Source organism: Urocitellus parryii, chromosome 14 (genome assembly GCF_045843805.1).
Source record: "Urocitellus parryii isolate mUroPar1 chromosome 14, mUroPar1.hap1, whole genome shotgun sequence".
Classification (NCBI taxonomy): Eukaryota; Metazoa; Chordata; class Mammalia; order Rodentia; family Sciuridae; genus Urocitellus; species Urocitellus parryii.
This window is the reverse complement of record NC_135544.1, coordinates 44,235,049-44,247,124: the sequence shown is the minus strand read 5'-3', so window position 1 is coordinate 44,247,124 and position 12,076 is coordinate 44,235,049. Positions and strand designations below refer to the sequence as shown.

Sequence of the window (12,076 nt, the reverse complement as noted above, 5' to 3'; positions counted from 1 at the left end):
CAATGCCCAGGAAAGCTCTCCACAACAAAGAGAATAATCCGATCCCAAATGTCAGTTGTGCTAAAGTTGGGAAACCCTGATGTAGGAATATGTGCAATTTGACTTTTTATTTCTTTCTTCTTCCATTTCCTCCTCCTTCTTCATCCCTGTTAATTAGCTCTGTGTCCCTTGGTGTGGCGAAGAGTAAATGGCTGTTTTGTGCTGCATGGGATCTTTGCTGTATCAGTTCTCAGGGTGCAGTGTTGTCCAGAATGCAAAGGGATGCATGCTGCAGTTGTATGACCTTGGACATGTCAGTCTCTCATTTCTTTTTCTCTAAAACTCAGAGTTAAACAAGTTTAATGGTTTCTTTTAGCCCAGCAAAATCAGAGTAACTTGCCAAGTCATTGATTCCACCTGACTTGAACGTCCGCTGTGTCAGACGATGTGCTAAGAATGAAACAACACCAAAGCTCTAGTTCTGATGTTTGAATGCCTGTGGTTTAGTTGAGGAGTTCAGCAGCTCCACAAAAGGGATCCTGCACCATGATAAGAGTCCTATTAAAGTGTGATCACAGGACCATAATAAGGAGGGGAGCTGCTGTCAGTGATAAGGAGGGTGGAGTAAATGCTGCAAGAGAAGCTCTGACCTGGCTCTTGGAGAGGAGGAGAAACTCTAGGGAAAGGGATTTCCCGGTGGCAGGAACAGCAGAAACAAAGGCTTAGGATTACAAAAAAGCAAACCCAAACCTTGGTATGTGGAGTAATGTTGAAAAGTTTCAGTGTGTCTGGGACGTGAAAGTCACTGAATAAAAATACTCTTCGTATATTGCCTTCAACTATAAAAATTTTCCAAGTGAATCTTCAAGCTATGAAAAATCAGTGTTTCCACCTACCCTGGGTCTCACACTGTGGCCATTAATTCACTTCTAATGTGTGCATCACAAGCACAGGCAGCTTCAATTGCAGGCTGGGGATTCCTTGGGGCTCTATCTCTGCTACTTAACTTGTCTTAACTTGAGCTTGAGTCGCTGCTTCATAGCTAATACTGGGATTCATGTTGTAGAAAAGTCAGGTGTAACAGATCCAATTAAAAGAGAGAGAGAGAGAGAGAGAGAGAGAGAGAGAGAGAGAGAGAGAGAGAGAGAGAGAGAGAGAGAGAGAGCGCGCCTGATATTCCCCCATCAAGTTCCCTTGAAGTGACTGAATTTTAATAACCCCTTTCAATGCAGTGGATTTGGGTAATTAAAATTGCTGACTTAATTCACTAACTCAGGTGAACCAAGTGTAGCCCCATCCCATTTAGTCCTTCTAAAGTAAGTAGAGAGTGTGATAGCAGAAAACCGACCACTGGCAGCACCTGTTTTTGGCTTAGGGTGAAAAATGTTGCCTGAGCTTGCTGAACAAGAGATTCTCTGCATGACCTTAGCCAGCATTACACTCAGTTTTCTTTTGTAGAAAGTCAGAAACAGGACACTGAGGGAAAATGGTCCTTCTATTGTCTGTAAAGAGGTGGAAGATTTTTACACAAGTTTTCCCTTGCATATCTGACATTTCTCCTAAGGAAGGGAGCTTAAGTGTAATAACTTTCTCTAGTTTTCCTTCGGACATCTCCAGATATAAAGGGGAATTATGTAGTAGGTATCACAGGGACTTGATGTAAGTCAGGAAATCTGACTTTTCCAGCCAGCAGCTGACTTTCTGTGATATTTTACTTCTTGATGTCTGAACTCCTTCTAGAAATAAATCTAATGATACCTGCTGTTCCTCGCTTAGGACTTATGAAGTAATGTCTGCAGAGTATATGAGAAGAAAAAGGTTTTATAACATAGAAAGAACATTTTTTCCACCCATTAATATCACTTTGTTCTCTGTTTATGTTATTTCTAAGTAGTCTGACATTTGGCAATTTCTCCTCCTGCCCCCACATCAGAAGGTAAAAATCATGATTAACTATTCAGTATGAATTTGTCACAATCTCGTTTAACCTAATAAATATCCCAGAAAAGAGCAGACTTGGCTGGAGTTAAATCGGTACAGCTTTACTAATTTGGCTACTAAAATAAGTCAATGCTTTTTAATCTGGGTTGAGCTAAGGGGGAATGTTCAGAAATCAGGGCGTGGGTGCATTCTCCCAGAAACCCCTGGAAATCAGCTCCTTCTATCAGCTTGGTGAGAGGTAGAGGAAGCATAAATAATTGCATTCAAGGCCAAGACCTTCCCCTTTGCTTTGTACCAGCAGTATAGTAGTGGGGGGACTATGATGAAGAGTTAGTAGATAAGCAATCTTCAGTATGACACATGAGAATTTAAAATAGTGACCTTTTAAAGGCAGTTCTTTACTTAATAGGTGATGAACTTACATCCTTACATCTATTTCGTTTTGCCTTATAAAGGAAAAATCATTTACTCCATACTTTAAAGCAGAAGTGTTATGGTTTGGATGTGAGGTTTCCCCCAAAAGCTCACATGTGAGATAATGCAAGAAGGTTGAGAGGAGAAATGATTGGGTTAAAGCCTTAGCCTAATTAGTGAATTAATAGCTGATGGGATTAATTGAGTGGTAACTGGAGGCAGGTGGTGTGTGGCTGGCGGAAGTGGTTCATTGGAGGCGTGGCTATGGGGTATGTTGTAACTGGAGAGTGGAGACTCTCTCTGCTTTCTGATCCTTGTGATGTGAGCTGCTTTCCCTCTGCCACACTCTTCTGCCATGATGTTCGGCCTCACCTCGAGCCCTGAGGAACGGAACCTGCCTTCTATGGACTAAGACCTCTGAAACCATGAGCCCTCAGGTAAACTTTTCCTCCTTTACAGTGGAGCTGGTTGGATCCTTTAGACACAGTAGCAAAAAAGCTGACTAAAACAAGGAGTTTAGTGAAATATATCTACACTCATTCATTTACATATGGTCTGTGACTCATTTTTGTGCTACCATGGCAGACTTCAGTAGTTACAACAGAGAATTTATGGATACACAAAGACTAAAATAAAATATTTATAATCAGGCCTTTTTGTACAAAAGTTTTGCTGTTTGTTATGGTTTGAATGTGAGGTACCTCCCAGAAGCTCCCGTGTTAATGAGAGGAGAGATGATTAAATTATGAGAGCTGTATTCTAATGGGTGGATTCATTCACTTGTTGGATCAATAATTTGAAAAGACCAAAGCAATAGAGTCAGCCAACTATGGACTGAGACCTCTGAAACCATGATTTAACTATAACCTTTTTCTCCTCTAAGTTGTTCTTGTTGGGTATTTTGGTTACAGTGATGAAAGGCTGACTAAAATACTGTTCTCTGCATAAAAGAACCACAAATACTTTCCTTTCATCTTATTTTCTTTGTAATAATTGAGAAATTCTCATAAAATGCAGGTGTTGAGATAAAAATAATGTTTCTTATGATCTGAGAAAAATATGCATATAATAGAATAGTAATTGTAAAATGATCTTGAATAATTTGTTACTTATATTAGTAAATGAATGACAATAATAAGAGCAAATTCTTATAAAATGTTCATTGGGTTTTAGGCACTATTCTAAGTGCTTTTACATTTCATTCCCAGAAATTCTGTGAAGTAGGATAATTATTTTCTCTGTTTTGTAGGTGACTTTCTGTTGTTTGTAAATACAGTTGAACAATTTAATTTACAAGAAAAACTAAAAATGTAATTTTTGATTTATTTCATGGGTTATGGATTACAAAGTATTACTTTTCTTGAGATCATAAAGTCAAGACATTGACTCTATTCCATAATTAAAATCTTAAAAATATAGAGAACAGTTTTAATACCATAGGAGAGTTGTTTTGAATAGTAATTCGATAGTTTTCAGTTCTGAATTTAATTTAATTTAATTTTCTTAAGCTTCTTCTGTACTTAATTTAATTTTTTATATAGTTAGATTTCTTTGGGGTTTACGTTCCTCCTCCTTTAAAGTTAAAAAATTTGAATGTGATTGAGGATTACAATCTTTGACTTCATATTCTGCCCAGGGTGGTTCTCCATCCAGTAGCTCATTGAAGTATCACACTTAACACAAAGTGAAGTGTGGCCCGAGGAAAAGATGAGCTCTTAGCAGACATCTGGGCTGGATGTATGATAAGCAGACCTGGATGACATCAGTAGTGAAGCAAAAGGGTTGCCAAGCAGATCAGCAAGAATTTCTGTCGACTGGTAGATTTCAGCTGTGAGTAGAAGCCCCAGTGGGGACTTTGCATGAAAAGCAGATAGATAATGGCTGGGTGTTATAGGAATAGTATGTTGCACCACTTATCTCTGCCTACTCCAGAAGCTTTCTCGGGCAAGCTCAAGAAACCCATCATCAGACAGGCGACGTCAGAAATTCCCCCAGTTAGCACTCGTGAAATCCTCCCCACCCTATTTTGTGAACCTATAGCACTGCTGTTTCAGCTCTTTGGCACGTTACTCATACTTTAATCTACGAAAATGTTGTTTAACTGTTCTTCCTACAACCAGGATTCTTTATACTGAGAGATTCTCAGTTGATTTTTAAAAATTTTGTGAGTAGAGAGTGGATATTCCTAGGAGAAAGAATTGCTCATTCCCCGATTAATACCATGTCTTACAAAGTTCTGTCTGAACAACTACTTACACTAAAGCAAAAGGGAAGATTAATAAATAAAGATGAATTACAGTCCTTCATTGGGGATGCCAATCAACATCTGCAGTGACCACTCATAACTCTGAAGATAGAACTTAGACGTGAAGCCAGAAATAAAGATAGGGAATAGAAAGTTAGTACTACTTTTGAAGAGGTTGATCTGGCACTTAGACTTCAGATTTACTTCCTGTCTTAGAATTTGTTTTTAATCTATTGTTACTGAAGAGATTTAGAATCATGAGTCAGAAAAAATATTTTAAAACACTTAAAACCAGTAATGTGCTACATGTTCCTTTTGATTCTGTGAAGAAGACCTTCCTTTGTGTGTGTTGATTTGATGATTTAATTTTTTTCTAAGAAAATAAGCTTTTCTGAATGTGGAATAAATTTTAATAGTGAAAATTTTGATATATGGAAAAGAACTACTAAAGCTGCAGTGTAGATGCTAATCAGATATAATGCCATTATTCAATATACATATGCAGGTTGAATCTCTCTTATCTGAAATGCTTGGGTGGCAGTGTTTCTGGTCTTGAATTTTTTTTTTTAAATTTTGGAACATTTGCTTATCTATAATGAGATATACAGATTGGGATCCAAATCTAAATGCTAAATTCATGTATGTTTTATATATACCTTATGCACATAGCCTGAAGGTATTTTTATACAATATTTTATTATCTATAATCTGTCAATTGATTGACAGCACTACTGATGGATCCCAGGGCTTCACACATACCAGGCAAGTTCTCCACCACTGAGCATCACACATACCAGGCAAGTTCTCCACCACTGAGCATCACCCCCCAGACTATAATGTTTTCAGTGATTTAATGCATGAAACAAAGTGATAAAATGTTTTGTGGGAGCATCTTGCATTTTGGATTTTCAGATTAGGCATGTTTAACCTACACATAAGAGTTTATCACTTCTTATTAGAGTATGAGAGCAGCTTTAAATATAGGATCTTGTTAAAAATTCTCTCCCTCTCTCCCTTCCTCTCTATTTTGGCATCCAACAATAAGAGTTTTTGGACAACTCTTTTAGGCAGTGAATCTCAAGGTTTGGCCAGGTCCATTGCACATGTGCTCATTCTGAGGTCAAGACCAAAGGGACAGCCATGGCCTGAAAAGTAGTTCTCACGGAATCACAGAAACCCAAGAAAGCCAAGCCAAATAGCACAAGTATATGCCAAGGCTCTGTTCATAGCACATGCATTAACATTCTATTAGCCAAACAAGTCACATGACCAAGCCTAATATCAAAGGGCAGGGCAATACAAGCTGCCCAACAGAATGTGGGATCCTGTGCTGCCACAGGATGAGTTTATTCATGTAATACTATTTTGTGGAAGTGGAAAATTGAGACTATTTATGCAATCTACTACAATATGATAATACCATCCAATTCAGCCTGTTCTTCCATTCTGCTGCCAGTGCCATGGTTTGTCCCTCTTAATTTCTCCTCACAGTAGTGTACAACCTTACCCATTCCCTGTGATTCTATTCTTGCCTGCATCCAGTGATTTATTTGCCCACACTTTAGAATCACCTTTATACAGCACAAATTATTACTCTCGTGCTTAAAATCTTTAACTGTGAATCATGACAAAGTATAGGTTCCATTTACTCCAAAATATTCTTTTACGAGACATCACACCTTTATGCTCTATTACATGTGCAAAAAAACTACCCTAGCATGTCTCTATCTTTTTAAGCTTTCTTTGCATGTTGGTAGCAGTGTTGATCGTGGTGCTGGGTAACTCCTGGGTTCATTTTGCATTAATTGTTCAGTAAGTTCACTTCTCTGTTCACTTTTATTCTCACAATTTTCTGAGATGTTATCCAGGGATACGGAGGGTAGGGAGGAGTAGACTCAGGTGTGGGCATTGTCTTCCAGTTTTCACTGGCTCCCGTTGAGGGGTGATGATGTTGGTCTTGTGCCACTGCTGTTTCCTTAGCTGATGTCCATTTTGGAAATCATTAACAATGGACTTTATATTTATTATAAATAAATATTGTGTAAAAGTACCTTTAGACTATGTGCCTAAGGTATATATGAAAGATAAGTGAATTTAGAGTTTAGATGTGGGTACTGATGTCTATTTTGGAAACAAGAGATGATGTGCCTAGCTGAGGCAGATCCCAGACACCGTCACTGGCCTTGCAAATCCGGAGGTCTGCAGTCCATTCTATCGTAACTGTCTGTCATTCAGCTTTAATTTCAGAACTACTTTGACCTTGTTTTGGAGACTCACCTGGAAGTCATATGCAGCCTACTCAGCTATTTTGTGTATCCTGCACAGGATGTGGAGAAGTATTCTGAATGCCTTCCCTGGCTCATGGGTTGAGGAATACTTGGAAGTGCCAACTTGGATTCCTTTCCACCTAGAATGGTGGCATTGGCATTTTATTCCCACACAGCTGTGCCCCATTGGAGCAGGCTCACTTGAAAGCAAGTCTTTCCCTCCCAGATTTACAATTGCTCTCTGCTTTCTGCTTTTTCTGTTCAGCCCGTGTGAGTTGCTCCCTGCCCTGATCTCTTTGCTTTCCAACAATGGTGTGGGAGCTGCCTTGCTTGGTTTTCCCTGCTGTTCTTCTTATCCTTCAAATTGCTCTAAACTTTTTTTTTTCCTCCTTTATGTTTTACTGGAAATTTCTCTTGCTCTCAACCACCTCCTTCTCAGGGTGGCATTCATCCTCCCCCTTTTGAAGTGCAAACACCTGCTGGGAAACATGGAAAAAAAAGATTTTTTAAATACAATGTTTTCAGAAATGATTCTGTAACCTCCAATATGTGATTTAAACTCGATTCGTTCATCCTGGCAACTAGAAGCAAGAGGATGAGTCCTTTGTTGAGTTGAGATTCAAATGTCTTTCAAAAAAATTCCAGAAAGTGGTACTTATTAATCAGACACAAAGACCTTACATCTGGCCTTTGGAGAATGTCCCAGGGAGCTAAAGGCAGTGATGACGACCTTCACTTAAAAAGAAAAAAGCCAGAGGTAAAGACACAGATGTTTTCTCTGTTCTGTACCACGCGCTTTAACACCTTGGTGGGTTTTCTCCAACAGCTTTTTCCTGGGATCACCTCTTGCTGGTTCCTGGTAGCCTCATCCTTTTGTTAGGGCCTCCAGGAATTTAACACATTTTAACACGTTTGGCACAATGACCACAGGATCCCACAATAAAGAGATAACCGTAATATTTCTGATTGGTTCCAAATATCTGTTAAGCCAACAGTGGGAAACGGAGTAAAATTATTAAGATTAATTAATCTCAGCCCAAGATCTGATCCGTTGTTTCCTTTGTTATAGAATACTGCTGGGAAGAGCCAGTATCTGGGAGTTTATTTTGTTAGAGTGAATATTGGAATTATAAAAGGAATTTCTGTAATCAAAATAGCAGATAATGTTTCTTGAGTGCCTGAACTTTATATAAAATATTTCCAGTTTTAAAAACAATAGTATCCAGTAGTCATTCCACTTTGCAGATATGGAAACTGAGAATCAGAAAGTTGAAGTCACAAAACAAAAAAAAGAGGTAGAGTTGGGATAAAAATCTGGGTCTGAGTCAACATTCATGCCTTTTCAGTTTACTGAGCTTCAGTAAATAGATCATGTTAGGAATTTCTCTGTGACAGAAAATCTTACAATAAATAAGAAAGGTGTAATGCTTAGTTACCTTAGGAACACACTAGGGAAGTTATAGGGAAGGAGTAAATATTACCTGTCTGGCCTCAGTCTCTCTTGCTCTAGCAGTATATAAATTTAACATCACACTAATTTAGCAGATGATCTATGCTTAACCTTTTTAAACCACAGCATTATATAATAAAGCTCAGAGGCAGAAAACCAGACAAAACAAACATACAGCTTAGTGAATTAGAAGCTGAATACCCCGTACCTACCACCCAAGTCAAGAAATAGAACATTGCTCCTGGCCCCGGCAGCTGTTCACAAGTCCCACCCGGGTAATCAGCCTCTCTCATTCTTCAGAATAACCACTGACTTTATTTTTATAATAACCAGTTTTGCTATGGTTTTATCATCAAAAGAGCATCCTAGACACTATAGTTTAGTCTGGCTCATTTTAAAATTCAATGTCTTTCAAATCTCTTCGTCTGCAGCTTCCTCCTCAATGTCTTTCTTTATATCATCTGAGGAAGAACTAGTACTCTTTATAAACTGGTAGAGTTGACCATGATCTAGATTTTGCTGATTTGCATTTAATGTGTTCCTCTGCCTTCTACATTTCCAGCAGTTGACAACCAACCGCATGGAGGTGTGTAATCAGACTCAAATTATTCTTTTGGATGGAGATGTGTACTTTTATCAGGATATATATAGTGTCTAGTTTCAACTTTTTTTTTTTTTTTTTTTTTTTTTTTTTGAGACAGGGTCTCACTAAGTTGCTGAGGCTGGCCTTAAACTTTCAATCCTCCTGCTTCATCCTTTCCAGTCACTGGGATTATAGGAGTGTGCCACCACACCCAGCTAACTTTTTTATTGTTGTTGTTGTTATCGATATTGGTACTTACTGCTTATAATGATTAATTAATTGAGCTTTGAAAAATGATGATCTATCATTCTTTCTACTATGTATTACAATTTCATAAACAGATATTTCCCCTGTTCTCTTCTTCAGTTACCCAGAGAAATACCTCATGTAGCAAAGGCAGGATAAATGATCTTTTCCCTTCACTTGATTTTTAAAGGCAACAAATTTCATTCTCTCTCATCCTCTAAAAGTGACCAATTAATGTTATTAATATCATTTATAAATTGATTAGTTTTAAAAAATTTGATGTGCTTTAGATTCTGGCAGTTAAAATGATTAAAAATATGTATTGCTTTATTTATAGTGTTTGATTTGTCGCTTTGTATAGTTTAAAAAAAATTTTTTTTTGAGGCACTGTGGATTGAACCTAGGACATTGCTCATGCTAGGCAATTGCTCTGCCACTGAGCTACATACCAACCCACATCTGTTTATTTTTAATGATAACATTCTTGGTGTGTTCATTTGATCCTTCCAACTCAAATTTTGGATCACTGGATTTTTACTTAATCCCTTTATTTTACTTTGGTTCTCAAGAACACAGGGAATGTTAGAATCAGAATATTCTGTAATTATTCTATCCCATATTTCACACACAACATCCTCAGAATAATAATGCTAGGTTACTAATTCTGATTACTGAAAACAATAACATGAAATGTCTTTGTATAGTCTACATCTATAACTCTTTTTTAATTGCCCACATTTGTAGTCATCACATATAATCTTTTCTTCCTTCCAACCCTCATTTCTTTATGTTCTACAAATGTTCCACACACTTTCTTCAGTTGATGTTCAAAGTATTTTGGTTGCTTGAAGTTTGTTCCCTAGTAGATTTTTCAAGAACAGCTAATAGTAACTATATTCTATGAGTTCTTTAATATTGATTGCAATTTGTATCTTTTATATCTAAGGCAAGTTTCACTGGGTATAAAATTTAGCTAACATTTTCATTTTGGGGGGTATTTTAATTATACTTTCCATTTTTCCCTAAAATATGGCATTGTTCTCAAGGAAAATTATTTTCTTTCCCTTATATGTCATATTCTTTTTATCTAGATGCCATGGTATTTTTTTTTTCAAATCCAGAATTTTACTAGATAATGTTTTGACAATGGAATTATAGGTTGATACTTTTTATGTGCAGTTTATACTCTTTGTATGCCTAATTTTAGGTATTTTAGTTTAGAAAAATTTATTTTGTATTACAATTTTTAGTATTTGTTGTATTATTTCCATGAACTGATTTAATAAGAGTGGCTATCTTTTTCTTCATTTTGAAATATTGTCCCACTTTTTTTTAGCAGCTAATGTTTTATAAAAATAGTCATTCTGATTCCTGTTTTATTGTATGTTTAGTTCATTAAAAATTTTTATTCTAATTAATAATAAATGACAGTAGAATACATTTTGACACATCATACATAAATGGAGTATAATTTTTCATTCTTCTGGTTGTACATGATGTAGAATTACACCTGTTATATAGTCATATATTGCACATGGGGTAATAATGCTCAATTCGATCTACAATTTTGTTTTTTTGTGACTCTTCAGTGAACTTTTCAGATTTCGATTTTACACCCATAGTTCTGAAATTTCTTGAACACATGCCTTATTGTAAGTTTACTTTAAGCAACCATTTTCATCCAGAGAGTCTGCTTCTTTAGTTTGCGGAAATTTACATTATTTCTTCAAATTTTCACCTCCTTTTCTTAATTCTCTCATTTTACACCTTATATTAGTTTAATACAAGGCTTTATGGATGAATTTTATAATTATGCTTATCTTCATTTTTCTACTTTCCATGCCTTTGTCTTTAGAGGGTATAATTTACATACAACGAAAGTCACCTTTCTGAAGCATACAGTGTGATGTGCTGACAAAGGTAAACAATCATGCACCTGCCCTGAGATCTTTGCAAAGGTTTCCTGGGTTCCTTTGCAGCCTGTCCTTTTCCTACCCTTGGCTCCTGATAAACACTGCTCTGATTTCTGTTCCAAGAGTCCTCCCTTAAAATCTCTGACTTTTTGTTCTAGTTTCTTGTATAGTGCCTCAACTTGTAGATCTTTTTCGAAGTACCCTTCTAATAAGTATTTTACTTAAAATTATATTTATTTTTTTTCTAGCATCTTATTCTTGTTTCATGGCCTCAATATAATTTTATCTCTCTGTGAATATTAATAACTGCTTCCTGGATTTTGTTTCCTCGGTTCCTATTTCTTCTTCTTTTTTTTTTTGTTCTTTTTTTTTTTTTCTAATTTAGATATGTTTCTCAGATGTCTGGTGTCTCTTAACTGTGCAATTATATTAAGAACAAAGTACTGAAGAGCTCTCCGGAAACTCTGTTTTTGCACAGGTATTCTTGCAGACTTCCCTCCTGAGTGATAGAATGAGTAGCTGGTAATTCATTGGTGACCCCAGAATAATCTGTAAATGTCTTTCTTTGTTTTTTGGTTTTTCTGGAGCGGGTAGATCTGAGGATCCAACTCCTCTTTCAAGAAATTTTGAACTGACCTATAAAATAAAATAGTCTGAAATTCAAAAAGATGTAAAAAATATATAAAATATCTTTATGTTATAAAATATATGATTAAATATATGCAATAACAGATATGTAATTATAGATAATTGCATATGTATGTGTCTTAGGAATTTATATATGTATATATACATACACATACATATATACACCCACTATAAGTAGAAATTGTTAGAGAAATTAATACATTTATGATGGTGGAATTTTTTGTTGTAATAAAGGGAGAAATCAATTTCTTAATTTGTTCAAGAAAATAGTTTCTTGTTAATATGCCCGGATAAAAAGTACATTGTTCCAACAAAATGCCATGAGATTTTTTTTTTTCTGCTTCTGTGTTGTTATAAGGAAAGGCATGATGTGGCTATGTGACCTTTTAC

The 12,076-nt window shown here is 36.3% G+C and overlaps 1 protein-coding gene across 1 annotated transcript in view; it reads left to right on the top strand.

Moving 5' to 3' along the window:
• Tll1 (tolloid like 1) overlaps window positions 1–12,076 on the top strand; it is a 188,356-nt gene that overhangs the window by 40,566 nt on the left and 135,714 nt on the right. The window lies entirely within an intron of this gene.